This window comes from Budorcas taxicolor, chromosome 3 (genome assembly GCF_023091745.1).
Source record: "Budorcas taxicolor isolate Tak-1 chromosome 3, Takin1.1, whole genome shotgun sequence".
In the NCBI taxonomy this organism is placed as follows: Eukaryota; Metazoa; Chordata; class Mammalia; order Artiodactyla; family Bovidae; genus Budorcas; species Budorcas taxicolor.
This window is the reverse complement of record NC_068912.1, coordinates 45,955,356-45,980,907: the sequence shown is the minus strand read 5'-3', so window position 1 is coordinate 45,980,907 and position 25,552 is coordinate 45,955,356. Positions and strand designations below refer to the sequence as shown.

The window sequence follows — 25,552 nt, the reverse complement described above, 5'->3', positions numbered from 1 at the left end:
AATCACAGCAGGATCCTCTATCACCTCCCACAGTAATGGAAATAAAAGCAGAAATAAACAAATGAGACCTAATTAAACTTAAAAGCTTTTGCATAATGAAGGAAACTATAAGCAAGGTGAAAAGACAGCCTTCTGAATGGGAGAAAATAATAGCAAACAAAGCAACTGACAAAGAATTAATCTCAGAAATATACAAGCAGCTCATGCAGTTCAATTCCAGAAAAATAAACGACCCAATCAAAAAATGGGCCAAAGAACTAAACAGATAGTTCTCCAAAGAAGACATACAGATGGCTAACAAACACATGAAAAGAAGTTCAACATCACTCATTATCAGAGAAATGCAAATCAAAACCACAATGAGGTACCATTTCACACCAGTCAGAATGGCTGCTATCCAAAAGTCTACCAGCAATAAATGCTGGAGAGGGTGTGGAGAAAAGGGAAACCTCTTACACTGTTGGTGGAAATGCAAACTAATACAGCCACTATGGAGAACAGTGTGGAGATTCCTTTAAAATCTGGAAATATAACTGCCATATGACCCCACCAATCCCACTGTTGGGAATACACACCAAGGAAACCAGAATTGAAAGAGACACGTGTACCCCAATGTTTATCACAGCATTGTTTACAATAGCTAGGACATAGAAGCAATGTAGATATCCATTGGCAGATGAATGGATAAGAAATCTGTGGTACATATACACAATGGAGTATTACTCAGCTGTTAAAAAGAATGCCCTTGAATCAGTTCTAATGAGATGGATAAAACTGGAGCCTATTATACAGAATGAAGTAAGTCAGAAAGAAAAACACCAATACAGTATATTAATGCATATATATGGAATTTAGAAAGATGGTAACAATGATCTTATATATGAGACAGCAAAAGAGACACAGATATAAAGAACAGACTTTTGGACTCTGTGGGAGAAGGCAAGGTGGGATGATTTGAGGGAATAGCATTGATATTTTTATATTACCATATGTGAAATAGGTCACCCGTCCAGGTTTGATGCATGAGACAGGGTGCTCAGGGCTGGTGCACTGGGATGACGCTGAGGGATAAGAAAGGGAGGGACGAGGGAGGGGGGTTAGGAATAGGGGACACATGTACTCCCATGGCTGATTCATGTCAATGTATGGCACAAACCACTAAAATATTGTCAACTAATTAGCCTCCAATTAAAATAAATTAATTAACTGAATCATGGCAATACTGCCATCACTTCATGGCAAATAGAAGGGGAAAAAATGGAAACAGGGAGAGACTTTATTTTCTTGGGTTCCAAAATCACTGCAGATGGTGACAGGAGCCATGAAATTAAAAGACGCTTGTTTCTTGGAAGAAAAGCTGTGTCAAATCTAGACAGCATATTAAAAAGCAGAGACATTACTTTGCCAACAAAGTCCAGCTAGTCATGTATGGATGTGAGAGTTGGACCATAAAGAAAGCTGAGAACCAAAGAACTGATGCTTTTGAAGTATGGTGTTGGAGAAGACTCTTGAGAGTCCCTTGGACTGCAAGGAGATCCAACATGTCCATTCTAAAGGAAATCAGTCCTAAATATTCTTTGAAGGACTGATGCTGAAGCTGATACTTCAATGGAAAAGACCCTGATGCTGGGAAAGACTGAAAGCAGGAGGAGAAGGGGATGACAGAGGATGAGATGGTTGGATGGCATCACCCACTTGATGGACATGAGTTTGAGCAAGTTTTGTGAGTTGGTGATGGACAGGGAGGCCTAGTTTGCTGCAGTCCATGGGGTTACAAAGAGTCAGAAATGACTGAGTGACTGAGCTAACAATTTTAATGAGGACTGTTATAACACTGCCAGTGCTGTCATACTTTGTCACAAGCGCCACTAAATTTAAGAAATTTAAATAAAGAATTTGAATGAAAGTAATAGAACTTAATGTTTGTGGTCTATAGCATCTTAACACATTTTTGTTCTTGTTTTTTCATTCATTTCCTTGCTTCCCTTTTTTTTAGTCAACAAATATCTATAGAGCACTTGTTATTTGTTGAGGATTTCCAATTTGCTGGGTTTGGGAGTAAGCATGATAAGTAAGACTTGGGTTCTGCCCTCAGAAAGGTCACAGTGGAGACTTCAGGCAAATGAGCACACATTATCAGATGAGGAGAAGGTATGATAATGGAGAGGTGAGGGATGTATATAGTTGCCTCACTGTTCACTCCTCTAGCTTCAGTTCCCAGTAGAATACTAAGGACACAATGAACAGATTTGTTTCTCTAGGATATGTGTGTGTATGTCTGTCTGTGTGTCTGTGTGTACTGAATAGTCAAAGCTATGATTTTTCCAGTAGTCATGTATGTATATGCAAGTTGGACCATAGAGAAGGTTGAGTGCAGAAGAATTGATGCTGTCAAACTGTGGTGCTGGAGAAGACTCTTGAAAGTCCCTTGGACAGCAAGGAGATCAAACCAGTCAATCCTAAAGTAAATCAACCCTGAATATTCATTTGAAGGACCAATGCTAAAGCTAAAACTCTTATACGTTGGCCACCTAATGAGAAGAGCATTGGAAAAGACCCTGGTGCTTGGAAACATTGATGGAAGGAGGAGAAGGGGGTGACAGACAATGAGATGGTTGGATGGCATCGTCAACTCAATGGACATGAGTTCGAGCAAACTCCAGAAAAAGTGAAGGACAGGAAAGCATGGTGTGCTGTGGTCCATGGCATCACAAACAGTTGGACACAACTTAGCAACTAAAGAACAAATATGCCAAGTAATAATACAGGGCTTATATAAAATAAAGGAAAGGAAAGTATTTGCTACTTAGTATCTGGGCTTCCCCAGGAAGATGACAAGAGTGACCATCAACATTCTAGGAACCAGCGAACTAAGATGGACTGGAATGGATGAATTTAACTCAGGTGACCATTATATCTACTAGTATGGGGAGGAATCCCTTAGAAGAAATGAAGTAGCCATCATGGTCAACAAGAGTCGGAAATGCAGTACTTGGATGCAATCTCAAAAACGACAGAATGATCTCTGTTCGTTTCCAAGGCAAACCATTCAATATTACGGTAATCCAAGTTTATGCCTCGACCAGTAACACTGAAGAAGCTGAAGTTGAACAGTTCTATGAAGACCTACAAGACCTTCTAGAACTAACACCCCCAAAAGATGTCCTTTTTGTTACATGGGACTGAAATGCTAAAGTAGGTAGTCAAGAAACACCTGGCATAAAGGGAAATTTGGACTTAGAGTAGAGAATGAAGCAGGAAAAGGCTAATAGAGTTCTGCCAAGAGATCGCACTGGTCATAGCAAACACCCTCTTCCAACAACACAAGAGAAGACTCTACACATGGACTTCACCAGATGGTCGACACCAAAATCAGAGTGATTATATTTTTTGCAGCCAAAGATGGGGAAGCTCTATACAATCAGCAAAAACAAGACCGGGAGCTGACTGCAGTTCAGATCATGAAATCCTTATTGCCAAATTCAGACTTAAATTGAAGAAAGTGGAGAAAACCACTAGACCATTCAGGTATGACCTAAATCAAATCCCTTATAAATATACAGTGGAAGTAGAAACAGACTTAAGGGAATAAATCTGATAGACACAGTGTCTGATGAACTATGGGTAGAGGTTCGTGACATTGTACAGGAGACAGAAATCAAGACCATCCCCAAGAAAAACAGATGCAAAAAAGCAAAATGACTGTCTAAGGAGGCCTTACAAAGAGCTGTGAAAAGAAGAGAACTGAAAAGCAAAAGAGAAAAGGAAAGATATAAGCATCTGAATGCAGAGTTCCAAAGAATAGCAAGGAGAGTTAAAAAAGCCTTCCTCAGCGATCAGTGCAAAGAAATAGAGGAAAACAACAGAATGGGAAAGACTAGAGATCTCTTCAAGAAAATCAGAGATACCAAAGGAATATTTCATGCAAAGATGGGCTCGATAAAGGACAGAAATTGTATGGACCTAACAGAAGCAGAAGATATTAAGAAGAGGTGGCAAGAATACACAGAAGAACTGTACAAAAAAGATCTTCATGACCCAGATAATCATGATGGTGTGATCACTCACCTAGAGCCAGACATCCTGGAATGTGAAGTCAAGTGGGCCATAGGAAACATCACTATGAACAAAGCTAGTGGAGGTGATGGAATTCCAGTTGAGCTGTTTTAAATCCTGAAAGATGATGCTGTGAAAGTGCTGCACTCAATATGTAATCAAATTTGGAAAACTCAGGTAGCCACAGGACTGGAAAAGGTCAGTTTTCATTCAGATCACAAAGAAAGGCAATGCCAAAGAATGCTCAAACTACCGCACAGTTGCACTCATCTCACATGCTAGTAAAGTAATGCTTAAAATTTTCCAAGCCAGGCTTCAGCAATACGCGAATGCTGAACTTCCAGATGTTCAAGCTGGTTTTAGAAAAGGCAGAGGAACCAGAGATCAAGTTGCCAACATCCGCTGAATCACTGAAAAAGCAAGAGAGTTCCAGAAAAACATCTATTTCTGCTTTATTGACTATGCCAAAGCCTTTGAATGTGTGGATCACGATAATCTGTGGAAAATTCTGAAAGAGATGGAAATACCAGACCACCTGACCTGCCTCTTGAGAAACCTGTATGCAGGTCAGGAAGCAACAGTTAGAACTGGACATGAAACAACAGACTGGCTCCAAATAGGAAAAGGAGTACTTCAAGGCTGTATATTGTCACTCTGATTATTTAACTTATACGCAGAGTACATCAAAAGAAATGCTGGGCTGGAGGAAGCACATAAGCTGGAACCAAGATTGCCAGGAGCAATATCAATAACCTCAGATATGCAGATGTCATTGCCCTTATGGCAGAAAGTGAAGAACCAAAGAGCCTCTTCATGAAAGTGAAATAGGGGAGTGAAAATGTTGGCTTAAAGCTCAACATTCAGAAAACGAAAGTCATGGCATCCGGTCCACCACTTCATGGCAGATAGATGGGGAAACAGTGCAAACAGTGTCAGACTTCATTTTTCTGGGCTCCAAAATCACTGCAGATGGTGATTGCAGCAATGAAATTAAAAGATGCTTACTCCTTGGAAGGAAAGTTATGACCAACCTAGACAGTATATTAAAAAGCAGAGACATTACTTTGCCAACAAAGGCTCATCTAGTCAAGACTATGGTTTTGCCAGTGGTCATGTATGGATGTGAATGTTGGACTATAAAGAAAGCTGAGAAATCACTTTCTTCACACCATCGCCAAAGAATTGAAGCTTTGAACTGTTGGAGAAGACTCTTGAGAGTCCCTTGGACTGCAAGGAAATCCAACCAGTCCATCCTAAAGGAAATCTGTCCTGGGTGTTCATTGGAAGGACTGATGTTGAAGCTGAAAGTCCAATACTTTGGCTACCTGATGCAAAGAGCTGACTCACTGTAAAAGACCCTAAGGCTGGGAAATATTGAGGGCAAGGGGAGAAGGGGATTACAGAGCATGAGATGGTTGGATGGCATCATCAACTCAATGGATGTGGGTTTGGGTAAACTCCAGCAGTTGCTGATGGACAGGGAGGCCTGGCGTGCTGTGGTTCATGGGGTTGCAAAGAGTTGGAAACAACTGAGCAACTGAACTGAACTGATCTGGGCTTCCCCAGTGCTCACTGATAAAGAATCTGTCTGTAGCACAGGAGATGGGGGCAGGTAATAGCAAGGAGATCCAACAAGTCCATTCTAAAGGAGATCAGCCCTGGGTGTTCTTTGGAAGGAATGATGCTGAAGCTGAAACTCCAGTACTTTGGCCACCTCATGCGAAGAGTTGACTCATTGGAAAAGACTCTGATGCTGGGAGGGATTGGGGGCAGGAGGAGAAGGGCACGACAGAGGATGAGATGGCTGGATGGCACCACTGACTCAATGGACATGAGTCTGAGTGAACTCTGGGAGTTGGTGATGGACAGGGAGGCCTGGCGTGCTGCAATTCATGGGGTCTCAAAGAGTCGGACACGACTGAGTGACTGAACTGAACTGAACTGAATGAGTATTTGATCCCTGTGTCAGGAAGATCCCCTGGAGTAGCGCAATGGCAACCCTCTCCAGTTTTCTTGCCTGGAAGATCTCAAATCCCTGTGGTGACAAGAGTCAGACACAGCTAGGCAACTAAATAAAAACAACAAATGAAAGTAGCATAGAGCCCTCTGTCCAATTACTTTTAGGTTCATCTCAATCACAAACAGATCAGCTCTTTCATCTGATTTCTCTTCTTTTAACCACACACCAGCCAGTAGGTAGTCATCATAAGACAATACAATACCATAAAAGACAATATACTTTGGTGGATTCTGGACTTAAATCTGTACTCTATCACTCACTAGCTTTGTGATCTTAGAAGAATTATTTAAATAGTCTGTGCCCGCCGCTTCCTCATCCAACTTGCTAATTATAAGCTAGACACTATACCATTATAGGGAGGACTGCTTAAATTAATATATGTAAAATATTTAGGGCCTGCCACTCAATAAAGGCTCAGTGATACAAATCACTGTTGTAAATCATTATTGTCTAGGGACAATAGAGAATGCAATGGAATAAATGAGTACTTCTTTTCCACAGCTACTGAAAAGCACAGTGTTATGATGTAACTGTAAGATATAACTGTAAAGTAATGTCTACTACACAGGTTACTGCAAAAACAAAATAAGACTATTAAGAAAAGGACCAGCGACAATGTCATGTTCGTAAAAGTTACCTGATAAATGATAACTTGAGAACGTTTTTAAAAGTATGACTATCTTCCAAACCAATTCAAGAAGATTCTGTGGAATACAGAAGTGAACTGACATCACTCTGAATAGAAACAGAATGTGTAACCATGAGATTATATGAAATCAAATATGTAAGATGTAATTGTTATGCACATCCACAAGTTTGATCATGAAAACAGCAGTCACATAACAAAGCCAAACATAAACTGATCTCTACAGATATGCTAGTAGCATGATGGGACAAACTCAGCCATGATTTGGCAGTCCGTACCTCATTTGTCCAAATGATCTCTTCTTTAGTTCATTATAAATACCTTTAGTGAGACAGTTAGTAACCAATTCTCTATTTGTGTAGTGAGTGTAGACAAATTTATATGTTTACCAAGAAAAAAGGCTTTGGAACCTAGGGCGGTGAGAATGGGAAGGGAGGCAAATGAATCTTGCTTTATCAAAGGAAGCACCTCTGATAGAGGTATAACTTTTTGCTTCTATTATTTCCTACATCTAAAACAGATACTTTTTCAATACATGAATGCATTTCATATGATGGGATATCTGAATTTTCTACTTTAAGTAAACAGAAAACTCATTTTAAATATTTTAATAGAATAATTTTTCTTATGTACTACCTTTTTATTAAAGCTGTGAAATGTCCCACCTGCTCCTTTCTCGATATTTTTTAAGGTAAATTTTTCAGAACAATCTCATGGAGAGGAAATTGCTTCACAAGCTAAGAAGATATGACTCTGTTCTTTCAGAATAGTGAGAGTATAAATCCTTTTTATTGAAGAGGTGTTGTTAAAGTTCTATATGTAAGATGACAGTACAGTATTGATTTTGGCCACACTGATACAAAAGCAGTATCTTTGGGTAAACATGCCATATTCTTCCTATTTTTCTGCCTTTGCTACTATGTTTCCTTCAATATAAAATGCAGTACTCCTCATTCATGTTCCTCTTCTGGCAAATTCTTGGGCATTCTTCAGGATGGAGCTTAGGTATTTCTCCTCTTGAGAAGCCTCCCTCAACTACCTCATTTTCCCCTGTTAAAGGTAATTCATTTACTTCATAAACCCACATTTTCATCTTTTACTAGATTTTTTAAACTTCATCCCCAAATAGTTGATATGTCTCAGAAGCCAAATTTTATTCATTCAAAAAACACTGAGCATCTGTAAGTCATGAGAAACTGACGGCTAGAAAAACAGACATAGCTACTTCCTTAGGTTTAAACACAGATACCCGCATCTTAGGGTTAAACAAACATTTCACTCTAAAGATGAAGCATAGAGCAACGGGATCGGGGGATCAGGGAATTCTTCCTGCCATCACAGGGATGAGTAGGAGTTATCCCCAAGCAAGGAGAAGAAGGGAGGAGGCAAAGGAAACAGATGTACAAATGCTAGGAGATGGCAGGAGGCGCAGAGGTTGAAGGCTTTGAAGGACGCTGGTGCCTGGAGCAGGAACTGACGGGGAGGGTGGCTGACAAGGACTGAGAGACTACAGATTTAGCCTGGGACTTCCAGCAGCTAGCCATACCAGGTGCTCAAAAATGTTTGCTGAATAAATACATGAATAATAATAATAATAAATACTATGCACTTGCTTGGTTTTTGAGGGTTTATGTTATTTGTATCTTGGGAAAATTAAAAATTTTACAAGGTAATTTACTTCACATTACTATAAACAGGAATATTTTTGCCTTGTTAAGACCTTCCCCTTTTCGTATATTTAAAAGTAATTTAGAGAACTATAATTCAGATTTAAATACAGTATATTAAGTATTTATGATGCAGCTAACTTGAAAAACACACATCTTAACGTACATCTGCTTCCAGAGGAAATATTTATAATATTTACCAAGTTTCTCTGTGGATTCCAAGAAGACGTAAATTGTACAATCTCTTTAGGAGAAAAATGATCCTCATTTTCCACATAGCCTTACCAAATGAATGCCCCAAAAGACAGCCTGGCACTAACCATTTCTTTTGTCTGCACTACTGAATTCCCAAGAAAAAGGAACACCTCCCCCTGATTGATGAAATCATTATAGACATTTCCCATCACAAAATGATTCAGTCATGAGGCAAAGACACTTAAAAATAAACTCGCAGAGAAGACAAATTCAAGAATCAAGAAGGAATTTCAATGTTCCTCTGCATTGAAAGAGCAGTGGACAAAGAGGCCTTTCCAGTTCCTATCATGTTAGGAACAAATTATGCAATCCCTATCCCATCATTTAAGCGGATTGGGTCTCTGTTTTCTTATGTTAAAGGCAAGGTTATGTGATCGAGTGGTCTCTAAAGCGCTTTCTAACATAAAAGGGCCATGGGCCAGTGTCCTCCTCACACGTTTCTCAAATATTATGAGATTATCAAAGGAAACTTCTTAAGAAAAATTATAAATGCCACATTCAGTTTCAGGAGTTGATAAAGAATCACCAAAATTTTAAACAATAAAGATTTTTTTTTTTAATGAGAAAAGTGAATCTTTGAATAAATGAAACAGAGTCTGAACCCAATAGTGAGACCTCTCCTAAAATTTCATTAGTAACATGGAAACCCTTATTTTAATGTGAAGAACCTGAAAGAAATCAAACTCACAGTAATAAAAATGGTAAAATATTTGACAACCTTCATGTGGTCCAAGATGTCCAGCTACATTAAGTGATGAGGATATAGAATGTTTCCAATTCCTTCACGCTGTATTTCTTGGCAATCTGACTTAATTTTGAACTAAAAAATCATTAAGAAAGCTATTTAACTCCAATTTTAAATGTTACAAACTGACCTCCTCTACCTACACCTCAGCCAGAAATTCCCATTTACTTCTATCCTTATCATGCCATTTTAGCATCCTGCACAGAAAACAGCAAGCTCCTTTTTGAAAGTGTACTGGAATAAAACAGGGGCCAGAAAAGATGGCCTATATCCTGTCACTGTTACTTGAAGGCTGTGGGTTTGGGTAATCCACCTAATCCGTTTATGTCTACCTTTTTTTCATCCAGAAAATGAGATAATATTTACCTTAGAATCGTTGAGAATTGAATAGTGTCTATGAAGAGCTGAAGCCCAAATATCTATTCAAAACAGGCCTATGCATTCACCTACACATTCTGCTTGCTGGTGTTCCTACTCACGCCAACACCTCCTTACCTGGTGCGTGCCTCTTAGAGATTAAGTATTTTGGTTTGTATTTTGTTTATTGCTACCCAAGCTATAAGCCATAATTATTGAATCATGCAGATATTCACTTTTTGCTAAGTTAGTATTCAGAAATATCTCACTAACTTTCCTAAGGCCCTAGAACTCCAAAGATCTACTGACTACTCTTTAGGTCAGATTTTTTATTTCTGTCATCCTGTGTCTCTCTGCCTCTAGAGTCTAGATCCCTTCTCCATCAGTATTCCTATCTTCATTCTTTCCTTCGAATACCCAGCATAGAACCTTACTATTACTTACTGTCCAGAGTATAATTTTATTTTCAGTATGACTGGATATCTCAAATCATACTATTATATTTCAGTCATACTATTTTCCAACAAGAGTCAAATGAAGTGCAGACTCCTGAAAACAATAATAGAAATAATACTATCTTAAAAGTCAAAAAGATCTGGGTTCAAATCCTGCCTTTTCCATTTACTAATGTGACAAGTCACAACTGTTGTGAACCTCACCTCCTGAATCTATACAAGTGGATTTATAACGTTATTAGGAGGACCAGAAGAGATTAAATATTTACAGAGTCTACCTAAGTATTTGTAAAGTAGTAACAGCTTAATAAATGTTACTTCCCCATCTCCTTTAATACCTAACAACAACAGCATTCTCTAACATTCTTTATTAACCAATAAAGAAAAGATCAGTGTCCTCATGGTCACTATCTTTCTCTGTTTTTTATTTGGTTACACTTATATACATAGCTGTCTCCCCTTGTGAGTCTGTAAAACTTTCCTATTAGTGCCCACCTTTATTCCTCTCTGCATCCTTCTAATACCTAGCACGGTGCCCAGCAAGTAGCAGAGGCTTAATATTAAACATTAGATACATAAATTAATGTCGTTACCATCTCATTTATCTCCCACTCATGACCCAATGTGCACTCGCATGCAATCAATGATTTCTAAAACTTCACAGTATCAACTTCTTAAGGGTAATATCCAACAACATTCTGTTCCGTAGGCTACTTCTCACATATGGTAGGAGCTCCAACTTGTTAATCTGACTTAAGTAATCTTGCCAATAAATTAAAAGTATTTTTCACAGCAGTGACCTGCCATGCTAAGTTGCTTCAATCATGTCCAACTCTTTGCAACCAGATGGACTGCAGACCACCAAGCTCCTCTCTCCATGGAATTCTCCAGGCAAGAATACTGGAGTGGGTTGCCATGCCCTCCTCCAGGGGATCTTCCCAACCAAGGAATCGAACCTGCATCTCTTACGTCTCCTGCATTGGCAGGCATGTTCTTTACCACTAGCACTACCTAGGAAGCCATTTCTCAGCAGTAGAATGCATCATTAAAATAATGCATTTTTTAAATTAGTATGATTTATTAACTTGATTATTTTGATTTATGCCAGGGAACTTGAAATGAGGATTTTAAAATGTATATAGGATATTAAGATTCTCAATATTCATTTAAACATTTATTATGAATCTTCTCTCTGAAAGTCAAGCTTCATACCACCTAATTAGCATGCACTTATTGTGTGTGAAAACATCCTCAAGTATTTTTTTCCCAATCAGTTCATAATTGCTTGTACTAATAGCTACTACATATTTTATTAATTTAGAATTGACACAATCTATCATTATATTTAAAAAATAAGAGAACAGTAATGACAATCTGTTGAGGTAAGAAGGAAAGCATGAGAAGAAAGGGAAAAAAGAAGAATAGGAAACTGAAAGAAAGAGGTGACAGTATTGAGAGAAAAGGGGATAAAAGAACAGAATAAAAAGGAAAAAACTGACAGGGGTGAAAAAGGTAACAATGAAATGAGGAGGAGGAGTACAGAAATAAAAATGCGAAAAACAAGAAAACAGAACAAAGAGCATAGAAAGGGAAAACTTCTTAGATGCATATGATATTTATTCTATCCATATGTATAAAATTCTAGCATTATGAAATTAGACTATAGTATAAGATAAAATGACTCAGCTGTCTCAAAATGTCTTTTAACTATTTAGCACATTTCCAGCCCAGAAATTGTTGCGCAATTCCAAAACACTTAAATATGAGATCTGGATTTAGATCACAGTCATCTGTTTTGGTTTAGCATAAAGGTGACATTACATATACATTACATATTCACATTAATAACAGTGCATACTTTCCACCACTTGTCATGTAGCTTCAAGAAAATAATAAACTTAATTTTATGTCTTTATACAAAATTATCTATCAATTTGTATTTTCATATATTAGGATAAAAGAAATAAACCAGTTTCTATTCATAATTAACCTACACTTTATAATAATTAGAAAACTTTAGGAATAAGATTGGTTTCCCTAAGAATAAATATTTATAGTACTTTATTGTCACCTACAATGCTGACTTCTGAGTAGCTTCCCATATTTTGTGTATAAGATTTATTTTATAATTCTCTCCTTTTTGAAAATGATATTAATTCTAATTCATGTTGCAGCTCTCATGCTTTGCACAATGCCCAACAATTTATATACATTCAACAAGTGTTTGTTGAATTAATATACCAATGAAATGTTATGGCTTACATATACTTTAATTCCTGTGTCAACTAATCTTTTCATGTTTGACACAATATACCTAATCGCTTCCTTCACTCAGTTCAGTCGCTCAGTCATGTCTGACTGTTTGTGACCCCATGAATTGCAGTATGCCAGGCCTCCCAGAGTTCACTCAAACTCATGTCCATCGAGTCAGTGATGCCATCCAGTCATCTCATCCTCTGTTGTCCCCTTTTCCTCCTGCCCCCAATCCCTCCCAGCATCAGAGTCTTTTCCAATGAGTCAACTCTTTGCATGAGGTGGTCAAAGTACTGGAGTTTCGGCTTTAGCATCATTCCTTCCAAGGAACACCCAGGGCTGATCTCCATTAGAATGGACTGGTTGGATCTCCTTGCAGTCCAAGGGACTCTCAAGAGTCTTCTCCAACACCACAGTTCAAAAGCATCAATTATTCAGTGCTCAGCTTTCTTCACAGTCCAACTCTCACATCCATACATGACCACTGGAAAAACCATAGCCCTGACTAGACGGACCTTTGTTAGCAAAGTAATGTCTCTGCTTTTCAATATGCTATCTAAACTATCTATTATACCAAGCTAATCTTTTTTTTATTTTTTAATATTATTGATTTTTTTATGCCATGCAGTATGCAGGATATTATATCCGTAACCAGCAATCAAACCTGTGGCCCGTGCGATGGAAGCATGGAGTCCTAATACTGGACCATCAGGGATTCCTTAATCTTCTTTAAATATTTACTTCATGATGATATTCTCCTGCCTCAAAACATTAAAAAATCTCATCCCTTCTGAGGCTTAAAAGTTTAAATGCCTTGAGCTTTCTATCATTCAATGATAGATTTAAATGTTAGCTTTCACTCTCATGAGATTCTTAGCTTTTTGTTTCAAGTATGTAACACTACCATAAACTTTTTGAGGGAGATCTTTATAGAGTTTGAGGGAAGGAAAATTTTTTGCAGTTTATGTTTCAAATTGAATATTTAACATGTGTCAGCAAAATGTCTGCAGAATTTTTTGTTTTTTTTTTTACATTTTATGAGCCATAGCTATAGACAGGCTATTAGACCATCTCAAGATCACTGTACTCAATAGTCATTACACGATTAGGAAGGACATCTGAGAAATTCAGGTGCAAGCTCAGAGGACACAGAATCAGCTGCAGAAGACAAGCACCTGTGGCAGGTAATACCACATAAACACTCAAGAACTTCCAAGTTCCATCTCCAGTCATCAGCTCACACCTCTCAGACAGGCTTAGAATACAAGCAGGGGTGTAGCTGGTAGCCTTACTCTTAAGGAGATAGTAACAACTGGTGAAAAAGATGGCAGATCAATCAAACCTACTACAAATCTACAGGACCCTCCACCCAAACCATAGTCTAGGAAGCAATAACATATGCATATTGTTCTAAATCAATGAGCTGGGGGTGGCTTTTTATGTGACAATAGCTAATTGACAGGAAAACTGTACCTAGAAGTTCAGTACTGATCATTATAACAGAAACCTAAAATATATGGTACTCGATCTACAATGAGGTGGTAGTCAGAGGCTGAAAGTTCTTACAAATGATAGAAAAATGCAAGAGAATTATTACTGAAAATTGAAAAAGTGCTGAAACTATCATGGATGCTGGGAAAAAAATGGCGATGTGTTTTGTAGCAATAAATGTAAAACTTTGGCCTATAGTAAATTCAAAGTGAGATAATAACTACCTAATGAATTTATGGACCTTGGCAAGATGACTTTTCAGATGATATAGTCACAATGTCCATTAGTTTTACTATATATGATAAGGCACATTAATAAAGATAGAATCAAGAAAGTACTTGTCCATTTGCAAGTCATATTAGAGCGAATATAGAGACACCTAGGGTAACTACATTGGAAAATAAAATTGTTTCTCATCTCTAGTCTTTCCAGCTGGCAAAAGTTTTTCAAAGTGAAATGATGCCCAAGGACTACAATCAAGTCAAGGCTGTGATTGCAAGGTCCTTTGTTAAGAACTCTAAAAGAATTATGTGGAGTCTAGTGGGGAGAGAAGCAATGAGGACAGGGGCTTCTAGAAATATTTAAGTTGTGGTCTCACAGATGCCAAATCAGAAAAAAAAAAAAAAAAAAACTGGAAAATAAAGTGTATAAAGAGAAGCATTTCTGGAAAACAACTGTGGTTTGGGTTTTGTAGTGGACAGTAAACTATACCAGACACAGAGAAAGCCCACAAAAGTTTATAGTAAGTTTCATAGGTAAAAGAGCCACCAGCCAGTAATAAAAGAGATTTAAATTGTTCAAACTGCAAAACACCTCTGGGGCTCCAACTTTCTATGAGCAGGAATAAGTCTAAGAAAACTTCAAAGTGTTGCTTCAAAAGTAGCCAAGAAAAGCAACAGATTAGGAAGGATATTTCCACAGGCAGATCAAACAGAGCAGGCCATGGGGAGCAATGACCCGGAAAGTTACTGTCAGAGGAAAAGTCAGGACCTAATCAAGGAACATTTCCTCTGTTTTTGGAGTTGGGGGACAGGATAATATTTTTCCAGCATGGTTTCAGAATTACTATGGACCAGTGACTGCTTGGTACCTTTCATTTTCCCCCTTTTTGGAACTACATTCGAGGAAACACATCAGAAATTTATGCAGTTTACAAGACCCTGGAATAAACATGATGCTAAAACTGGATGAGATTTCTGAAGGTGCTGAGTTGGAATGAAAAAATTTTGCCTTGGGGAGAGATATGTGTAACTGAAGCCAGGAGTGGTCTATAAAAGACCGGTGAAAAACGGGCCCATTTCTACACCCCTTCCCATATCTATACACTCTGCAACGTGACTTTGTAGCTCCTCTCACCAAAAAGTAGAGTCTATTTCCATACTCCTTGATTTTAAGCTGATACTGATAAATTGGCCAAAAGAATGTGGCAAACGGTGTACCAGTTCTGAACCTAGGCCTCAAGAGATCCTCTTATGTTTAAGAGTTCTAGATTCTGTAATGTCATGAGACATATGATATACAGTTTTTATTTTTAGGTGCTGTGTGTCTATCTGTGTGTCAAACATCATTAATTTAAAATTTCACTATAATGTAGCTATAGGATTGGGAAGCATAAAACATACTTTTACCCTGAGTGTGCCCTTATAAGCATTTATTTAAATGTTAGCTGATTCTAAATGCTTTTCGTATATACTTTGGTGGTTCAATCGGGAAAGAATCCGCCTGCAAGGCAGGAGTCCCAGTTCAGTCCCTAGGTGGGAAAGTTCCCCTAGAGAAGGGAATGGCAAACCCTTGCCAGGAAAACTCCATGGACAGAGGAGCTTGGTGGGCTACAGTCCATGTGGTTGCAAATGGTGATACAACTGAGCAAGTAACACTTCATGCAAGCATTGCCAAACATAATTCTATAGGCAAGAACTTCTCCACAACTCATAGATTGAAAGTAAAAGAAACTCACTCATCCTTTTTATTGTCCTTTTAGAAGACACATTAAGATCTGTGATGATAACATAAAAATTTCAACTATCTTTTCACATTCTAAATTTAGTCATTTCTTTGTAGTTTAATTGACTGGTTATTTCATAGTCATGTGAAAATGAGAATATTTCAATTATAGAAACTAAATTCCTACTACATATTAAAAAGCAGAGACATTACTTTGCCAACAAAGTTCCATCTAGTCTAAGGCTATGGTTTTTCCAGTGGTCATGCATGGATGTGAGAGTTGGACTATAAAGAAATTTGAGCACCAAAGAATTGTTGGCGAAGACTCTTGAGAGTCCCTTGGACTGCAGGGAGATCCAACCAGTCCATCCTAAATGAGATCAATCCTGGGTGTTCATTGGAAGGACTGATGTTGAAGCTGAAACTCTAATACTTTGGCCACCTGATGCCAAGAACTGACTCATTTGAAAAGACCCTGTTGCTGGGAAAGGGGAGAAGGGGACGACAGAGGATGAGATGGTTGGATGGCATCACCGACTCAATGGACATGGGTTTGGGTGGACTCTGGGAGTTGGTGATGGACAGGGAGGCCTGGTGTGCTGCGGTTCATGGGGTTGCAACGAGTCGGACATGACTGAGTGATTGCACCGAACTGAACTGAAAGAAGACTCATTTGGACAATAAAAGTTCTCCTGAGAAAACAGAAAATCAATCATCTAATTAACTAGCTAAGAATTTAAAACTGGTTTAAATTAACTCTTTAAATTCCTGAAGAAGATACTAAAAGGTTCTTTTCTATCTCTAACCGTAGCCCTAGAAAATGCACTGAGTTTTTATCATGTGCCATAGACCCTGCTATGCTCTTTACTATAGCATCTTTTGTGTCTTAAACCAATCGTGGAAAGCTAACACCATTTTTAACTCAGGTAACATATGGGGCAACAAGCCAGCAACTGATGGAACTTGAATCCAGAATTTATTATCTTAATCATTAACAGGTATTTCCTCTGAGCTTATTTTTATAAGACACATTAGGAAATAAACAATACACACAGAGTACAAAAAGAGTTAGGTCAACAAAATAGTACAAATAGAGTATAGATTAACAAAAATGATGCCATAATTTTTAATCATATGTTATTACATTGTATGGCTTTACTAAAATTTATTTAAACAATTCCCTATTGTTGGACAAATGAAATATTTATCTTTTTTATTTCATTATTAGGAACAAAGAGCTAAGAGATCACTTCATATGAATAACTGCCTATGTTCACACTATGCCATTCCAAGTTTCATTTTTATGATTTTATAATACATAAGATGGTTTCCCTGGTGGCTCAGCAGTAAAGAATCCTCCTGCCAATGCAGGAGACACAGGTATGATTCTTGCATCAGGAAGATCCCGTGGAGAAGGAGATTGCAGCCCACTGCAACACTCTTGCCTGGGAAATCCCATGGACAGCGAAGCCCGGCAGGCCACAGTCCATGCAGATGCAAAGCTTAGCACCTAAAACAGATATTTAATAAACCCCATATCTTTGAGTCTGTTTCATTGAGCTCTCCTTTTAGAGCTCTACTGTTAATTTTTCTTTTTAATTTCTAAAACATTTTACTATGTTTAAGGCTAATCTAACTAACACTTGGTAACTTTATTTTTCAAATATTCGATTAAAATTAAGTTGCATAATTGAGAATTTCTACAAGTTGTTTAACCTCTATGTATCTGACTTATGGACTAGCAAAATGGGAGATAATAAGGGTATCTACCTCATAGGATTGTTGAGAATATTAAATGAGTTAATACATGCTGAAGACTTACAATAGGATCTGGTAAATAGCAATGAATTATATATATATATATTTGTATAGTATATATAGTTACCTGTTTATTTTTATGTATATATCCTACATTTATCTAGTTATATGTTTATAGCTATATAACTAGCTATCTATATATGTATATAACGATTTTTATTATTTAAGATTCATGCCAATGTATGGCAAAACCAATACAGTATTGTAAAGTAAAATAAAGTAAAAATAAAAATTTAAAAAAAAATTGTTAAAGCTCATCTGTATTTGTGTAGCAACTCTGCTTGCTTTTAGATCTTTTTCCTTTCTTTCTATAAATTTTTTTCCCCTCTTCATTACTCTTCCATTGTTACATGCTACTAACACTTTCTAACTTACTAACATCATGTAATCCATGTACATTTTGTAATTCATTAATACTTTCCTGAAACCCTGTTTAGGTGAGGTTTCAAATTTTGAGTAGTCTAGAGTTTATAGAGCAATAACTAGTAATTTTTCTGCAACTCCTTCCTCATTCCTAATATTCTAAATTTATCTTTCATATTACTGATTTTTATCCATTTGGTTTGTTTTATATAAATAACTAATTTGTATTTTTTAAAAGCAGCTCAGATTGCATTATAAGTTTTTTTCATTTTTTATTTGATACCTTCATTAATTTTTACTGACTTCCCAACTGCTATCGTGTATCTTTACTGGGCTTCTACAGAGCACCCTAATTCTAATAGTTTTCTCATTATAAATAGTGCAATAGTTGTATTTGTTTGTCTCCCCAGTGTTTTACAAGGCACATAATGCGCTTTGATTTTCTTTAGTTTTTGTGTTTCATTTAATAGCATAAATGAACCTATTTCTCTCCTGGTCAGTTAAAAGTAAACCATATATTTTAATTTCTTCCATTTCCCTACTCCATAATTAAACAGTCTTCATTATTGCCACCTGGGATTTTACATACAGATTATCATAATTATGTTGACGTGTTTACATTATAATCCATTCTTTCAAGAATATTTGTCTTTTACATTCACTTGTACACAGATATTTTAGATTCTATTCTTGATTTCTCAACTTTTTTCATTCAGTTGGATACATTTTCCAGCAGTTTTTCCTAATAGGTTGTGCTGTGCTGTGCTTAGCCGCTTAGTTGGGTCCCACCCTTTGTGACCCCATGGACTGTAGCCCGCCAGGCTCCTCTGTCCATGGGGATTCTCCAGGCAAGAATACTGGAGTGGGTTGCCATGCCCTCCTCAAGGTGATCTTCTCAACCCAAGGATTGAACCCTGGTCTCCCACATTGCAGGCAGTTTCTTTACCATCTGAACCACCAGGGAAGCCCAAGAATACTGAATTGGGTATCCTATCTCTTCTCCCAGGGAACTTCCCAACCCAGGAATCAAACCAGGGTCTCCTGTATTCCAGGCAGATTCTTTACAGCTGAGCTATCCAGGAAGCCCCTAATAGATTAAATGATGCATATTCTGAATATTTTTCTAACACTAGCACAGATGAACACACTGACTGTTTATAAAACTATCACACCACCAATCTATTTTTTCCTTAAAATTCTGTAGATAGAATTTCTCCATTGTCTCTGACATGTGGAATCGAAAATAAGATGGGTGAAGCCGACTGACATTGCCCCCTCTATGTAATCTATTTTGTTTCTTTGGCCTAGATGATAGAACTTTTATTAATTCTTATAGTATAATAATAATTTTGACAATAACAAAAAAAGAAAGAAATTACTGAAAGCTGCATATTTAGGTAAATAAGATATTCTTCTACTGTGGCTACGATTATTGTCTCATTTCCACATTTTGTACTTTCTCTCTGGAACACATTTATTTCTGCCCCCCCTACTCTCTATTCCACCTCTACTCTGCTCTTTTTCTTCGAAGTGTTTATCATTCCCAATGTATTATATATTTCCCCATCCCAACGTCTATTATCTGTCATCCCTACATAGGCTGTCAGCTCTGCGAGAGCAGGTACAGTGTCTGCTTTGCTCATTGCTTCATCCCTAGAGAACTGCAGGAGATCTAGGCTAGCTGGAACATAAAATATGTTCTCAGTCAATCACTGAAATCACACACATTAGGCCATCATTTTAGTTTAAATATAATTGATTTTGTCTCACATTGTTTTAAACATTGTCATTTTCATCTGAATTATTGAAAGCTGCTCAAATGTCTACTTTGAATCACAGATTTTATTTTATTTTTATTTCATCCCTAGTTCTACTCATTACAGTCTCCAGGGTAGGATTTACTTGGTTTAGATTCTTAGCAGTTCTGTCTTACCTCTTTCCCTCGCCTATCTCTCCCCTTTTCTACTCTTTTTTCACAGAAGTCATGCCTTCTGGACTGTGTTGAGGTCCTACAATTCTGCCAAGATATGTGCATTTCAATGTACTTGTCTTTAGACAAAAGGTAGTGGGTAACAGATACAGACATTGTTACTGGGTTCATCGGCGTCATTCGAGGAAGTCCTGTGACTATCTTGGGACTGCCTTTCATGGAAGACCCTATGACTTGATCAGATTTTACAGACTTCCTATCCAGTTTCTCTAGTCCTTTCATGGTCTTCCTATGCGTAGAAAGAGGAAGGAGGCATGTATGGGACAGGAGCGAGAGTTTCTTTTGTTCCACAGAAGTTCCAGAAGGATGCAAAGGAACAGACACCTGTCTTCCTCATAATCACATGTGTAAACTCTCCACATCAGAAGTTAGAACAATGATGCCTCCCTCAGTCTCAGGCATCTTTATGATACACATTTTAAGCACAATAAAAATATAAAAGCTGGCCAAGTTCTCTTAGGGGAATTCCTTTTGATGCATATGTAGTATGTAATTTTTTAAGATTATTAGATTGTCCATAGGAGTTAGTTGTCAGTGTTTTGTAAAGTTTTAGTATATCTCTTTAAGAGTTCATAAAATCTGGAAAAGGCTACATTATATACATTTTAATTAAAGCAGCACTCCAGTTTGTTGACAGACATTATATCCTTCTACCAAAATTATATAAAATACCACATGAAATATGGATACTATTTGCGATGATTAAACTACTAAATACATTTAATAATTATTTATTTATATGTCTTTCTTCCCTGGGTATTCATTATTTGCCACCTAAAAGCTGATAGTGAAAATCCATAATGATTAATTTTTAAATCAAATTATTTAAAATATTAACATCTTAAAATTTATATATGTCAGGCTTTCTTATATTATGTATCTCTGATTCTTCACTTGCAATATAGAAAATGATTTAGTAATGAAAATGACTTTCCCTTTGCTTATGAGTAACTATAAATCTGTTCCTTGGAAATAGTGTCAGAGATACTCCAAACACCCAAGCTCACATTAATTTCTCCTCTCTTGAATATCTATTGCACATTCACTCACTAACATGCAATTTAGTGCTTAATTATTTGCAGATTCATAGTATGAAATGTTCTTGAGAAAGAAGTGCCAGAAGGGACCTTACAGATTATCAAGTTCAATTTACAAATGAGAGAACAGAACCACAGAGACATATTCAAGATTGCAAAGCTAGCTAATGGCAGAACTGAGGCTAGAACACAGGTCTTACAATTTCTTTTCCAGTTTTAATTTTCTAGCCAGATGGGAAGGTATTTAAGGACAGAGATCGTGTCCTCTATGTCCCAGTAACCTCTTTCATACTCATACAATGGGTATGAGTGAAAAATGCTGAAGTGCTCATAAATGATGGATGATAAGCAAGACATGCTTTTGTTCTATTGTTGTTTCAGCTGGACTGCATGGTTAAGTAACAATTACGGACCATATCATAATCTGACAACTGAATAGTGACAAACCTCAAACTTTTTCTCAAAGTAAGGTCACATCAGAAAGTGTCACATCAGAAAGTACTTAGAAATAAAAAATATTTTCTTTGACTATAATAATTTTAAAAATATCTCAAAGTCTAGTGAGTATATCAATAATATCATCTCATTCAATCTTTCAATGGCTTTATTTAGTAAGCATTACTATTATCTCCAAACTACTAATAAGAAGAAAAATCTCAGAGCCAAAGTAACTGGCTCAATGTCTCAAAGCTAAGGAGTGGGAAGGCAGGAAATTAAACTTAGTTTATTTCATTAAAAAGCTTAAATTCATTCTATCACTTCTCCACAGACAAATGCTGTTTATTAAACCATGTCCAAAAACTCCTATATTCAATACCACCAAAATGAAAATTATAATTACTACACTCAACATTCAAAATTACTAAAATATATTTCTTAAAACATGTAAACTTAGTTACCACTTCTAACTAAAATGTAACAATGATAGAATTCATTCCCTTTCACTGCTACATCATTGTATATAGGCAAAGACAAGGTGAAGAGAATACTTAAAATCTAACCATCTTTGGAATTAGCAACAGTAAAACTCAAAACAGTAGACATCTTTGATAATTTTCCACATATTCCCTAAGAAATAGCTGCTCAATTTTCTTCAAAGGGAGGAAAAAAGAAGCTATAGTGAATTTTAATGTACAGCACAACAGTGGCTAAGGAACCACTTGGTGGAACAAGCTCTCTTTCTATACTGATGGTTATCATTGAAACATACTGCCACCTTATGACAACTCTTTTTATATCTTAATTTTCAGAACACTCTGTTTTAAAAATAAATTTTTGCCAGGAGTATGACCATGAAGTACAGAGATTATCTAAAATTTAAAATAAATAAATAAAATAAAATCCCTAGCTCAACTGAAAATAGACCAAGAGAAAAATGCTATACTTAAGAAACTATTTTTAGATTTTGATAACAGTGATTTTTGATGACATGATGTAAACATTTTTAAATTCAAGAGATCAAGATATAACTGATTGCATGTTAGCAATGGACTTAAATTTTGAGTCTACTTTCCAATTATAGCTTCAGAAGTTATATACAAAGCATTAATCCCTTACTGTATCTATCATACTGCAAACACACACTCAAAAGATATAAAAATTGCAATGGTTCTGATTGGAATATAGGGGAAAGAAACACTAAAATTAAGAAAGATTGTAAAGCTGAATAAAGTCCTTATTGTGTGAAATTGACAATAAGACAAAATAAGCATTATTACTAGTACAAATTAAAGCACCTATTTACATAGAATCCTGTTTCCATTGTAAAATTCCTATCGTACTGGAAAATGTGGAGCTTTTCCCAGCAGCTGGCTTATTTTTCTCTATGGATCCATGGATTATGTTTGTATTGGGTTTTGTTTCCTTTTTTGCATTAGCTCTTAAGGTACTTATAGACAAATATATGATTCATAGTTATCAAGTATATAAGAAGCCGTTGTATGCATTTTATACTCTACTATTACTCCTGGTTACACCTCATTTTTCTGCCTTATTTTTACTTTTGCCTGATGGTATCATTTACTTTCATTTTTATGTATATACTTGGTACTGTGAAAGGAATATGGATTTTAGAAGCTGAAAACCTAGAACCAGTTCTAACTTTTACTAGCTGTAGGATCCTGATTAATTACTCCATCTCTAGGGCAAACTATAGATTTGTCATTTATAACTTAAGGTTAAAATACCTTCTTTGCACAATTATCATAATCATTAGAGACAATGATAAGAGATACCTAATATTTGTTGGGTGCTTAATATGGAATGGTTACTCATATAACAATGTCTACATTTTTATTTCAATAAAGCTTCTGAAACCGTTATATTTTATCACTGCAATTAATATAGTAGTGTTCTCTCAAAAAAGATATTTTTAAACCAGCAATGTCCTAGAATTTAGGAAAAGCAGTTACTGCTCTTTATTTTTATAATCACCCTCATACTCTTTTTGAACTAAGCAGAATTATTAACAAGAATATTTCAATCAACTGCTCAGCTGAAGTTAAATCATAAATGAAGAATAAATAAATGGATGTACTAAAGACTCTGGCATTATAGTTTTAAAGGAAAAAAGTTGACAATTCACTCAACTTTTCCATTTCTGCTTAAAATTTTAAGCAAAGGATCAAAACTTTAAAAAAGAAATTGTGCACAGTAACACATTGCTTAGTTTAATTACTGATTTGCTATTTGCCCCAAAGTTTTAATCAAGAGAGTTCTTACATGTGGATAACAGTGGAGACATCTGTAAAAGTTAGTGCCACGTTTAACTCCTCTAGGCACGGCAGCACCTGGTGACGCCGCAGGGAAGAAATCATGGATACTTCTTAAACATACTGCAACAGCTGTCAACTCAGAAGGAGGTATATTCTAAGTTCTACCAAGCAAGTAGTATTCCATGAAACCTCATTCTGTCCCTTCTTTTAACTGAAAAGAAGCCAGATGGAAATATGCAACTTGTCAAACTGCAAATAAAGAATTTGTATAAATCGTACTTCACGTCACTTTTTATGTTCAGCTTTAAATACTTTGTCACTCAATTTCAGAATAATTTCACTGACATTTTAAAATGAAAACAAAGATGTTGGATGCTTTTCCAGATAAAGACTATACCACATCTCTAAGCGAGTAAGATAAAGGTAAAGACAATGGAAATATGATTGTATCTTTAACATAATAACAGAATGAAGAAACAAAAGACATCATTCTAGATGCTCAATAATGTCCAGAATGACTGTGACTGTGAGCCGTCTCTCACAACAGTTAATGGTGCAATCTGCTTGGAGCACACAGCCACAGAAAACCAGAAAACAAGCTATATTATTTATAATATAGCAATCCTAGTTGTGTTAGAATGGCTAAACCTCTACTTGCATCTCCAGTACAGTCCATTATACAAAATTATCATGATAATTTTAAATATAATGTGGCCAGATTTAATTGTGAATGTATGCAAAGATCAGAAACTAATAATTTTGTGATATATTATTGCCACCAAAAATTACTTATAATTTTAAGATCATGAGATGCTTTTCATAAAACTGGACAATATTTAGAGTTCAAACTTCACTATTTCTGAAGTGCCACTGGGAATGAGTTAATTTGTCCATCATTCTCATGTGCCTGCATAAAAACATTAGTTGAGTACTTACTCTATAACATATACCATGCACTTGTATTTACATGGAGCCATTCCTTCAATATCACTAAGCATTTCTTTCATAGCTGGAATCTAGTTTAGGGTGGGAAAAATATTCTACAAAATCTGAAAGAGAATATATCAAGAATATGGATCACATCATAGTCTCCATTGGGTATGATGTCTTAATAATGGTATGATAGCAATCACTTAATCGCTATAAACACTCATAACATTTCTCACTAAACTCTATAGTATAAGCAATTTGCTAACAGCCTCCTAATGAAACAAATTGTTTGCTTCTTTTCCACATAAAGCCTAAGAATTACATAAATGATTTTAGCAAGTCAGCTCTCATTTTTTATACCAGTAATAACACACCTTAATGTGGGTAATCAACATGAAATTATATTTTATTAACAATATTATCCACTTTTCAAATGCTTATAATTTTACATTATTTGCATACAACCACCACATCATCCATGAGAACAAGGCATCTTTACACCAAACACTACAGATGAGAAAGCTGAGATGCACAAAGGTTCAGAGAGTTGCCTAAGATCATGCAGAAAGAGAGAGTACTGGGGTTCTGAGTAATTGATTCATATTTGTGTCCAGCCCATGTTTGTGACACAGCCCATGTGTCCTTCCAGTCCCTTACTTCCTGACAAAGTATTCAGGTATAAATACTAGACTGTGTTTTTTAGTATATGTTGTAAAGTAACTTTAAAGGACAGAAAGATGGCACTCAGATTGTTGAGGCAGGAAACCCAGCCACTATTTTCTGCTTCCTCTCTTCTTCATCCTCTCCCACT

At 36.4% G+C, this 25,552-nt stretch overlaps 1 protein-coding gene across 1 annotated transcript in view; it reads right to left on the bottom strand.

The window, feature by feature from the left end:
• The window catches only part of DPYD (dihydropyrimidine dehydrogenase), a 934,615-nt gene that overhangs the window by 739,275 nt on the left and 169,788 nt on the right, over positions 1-25,552 (bottom strand). The window lies entirely within an intron of this gene.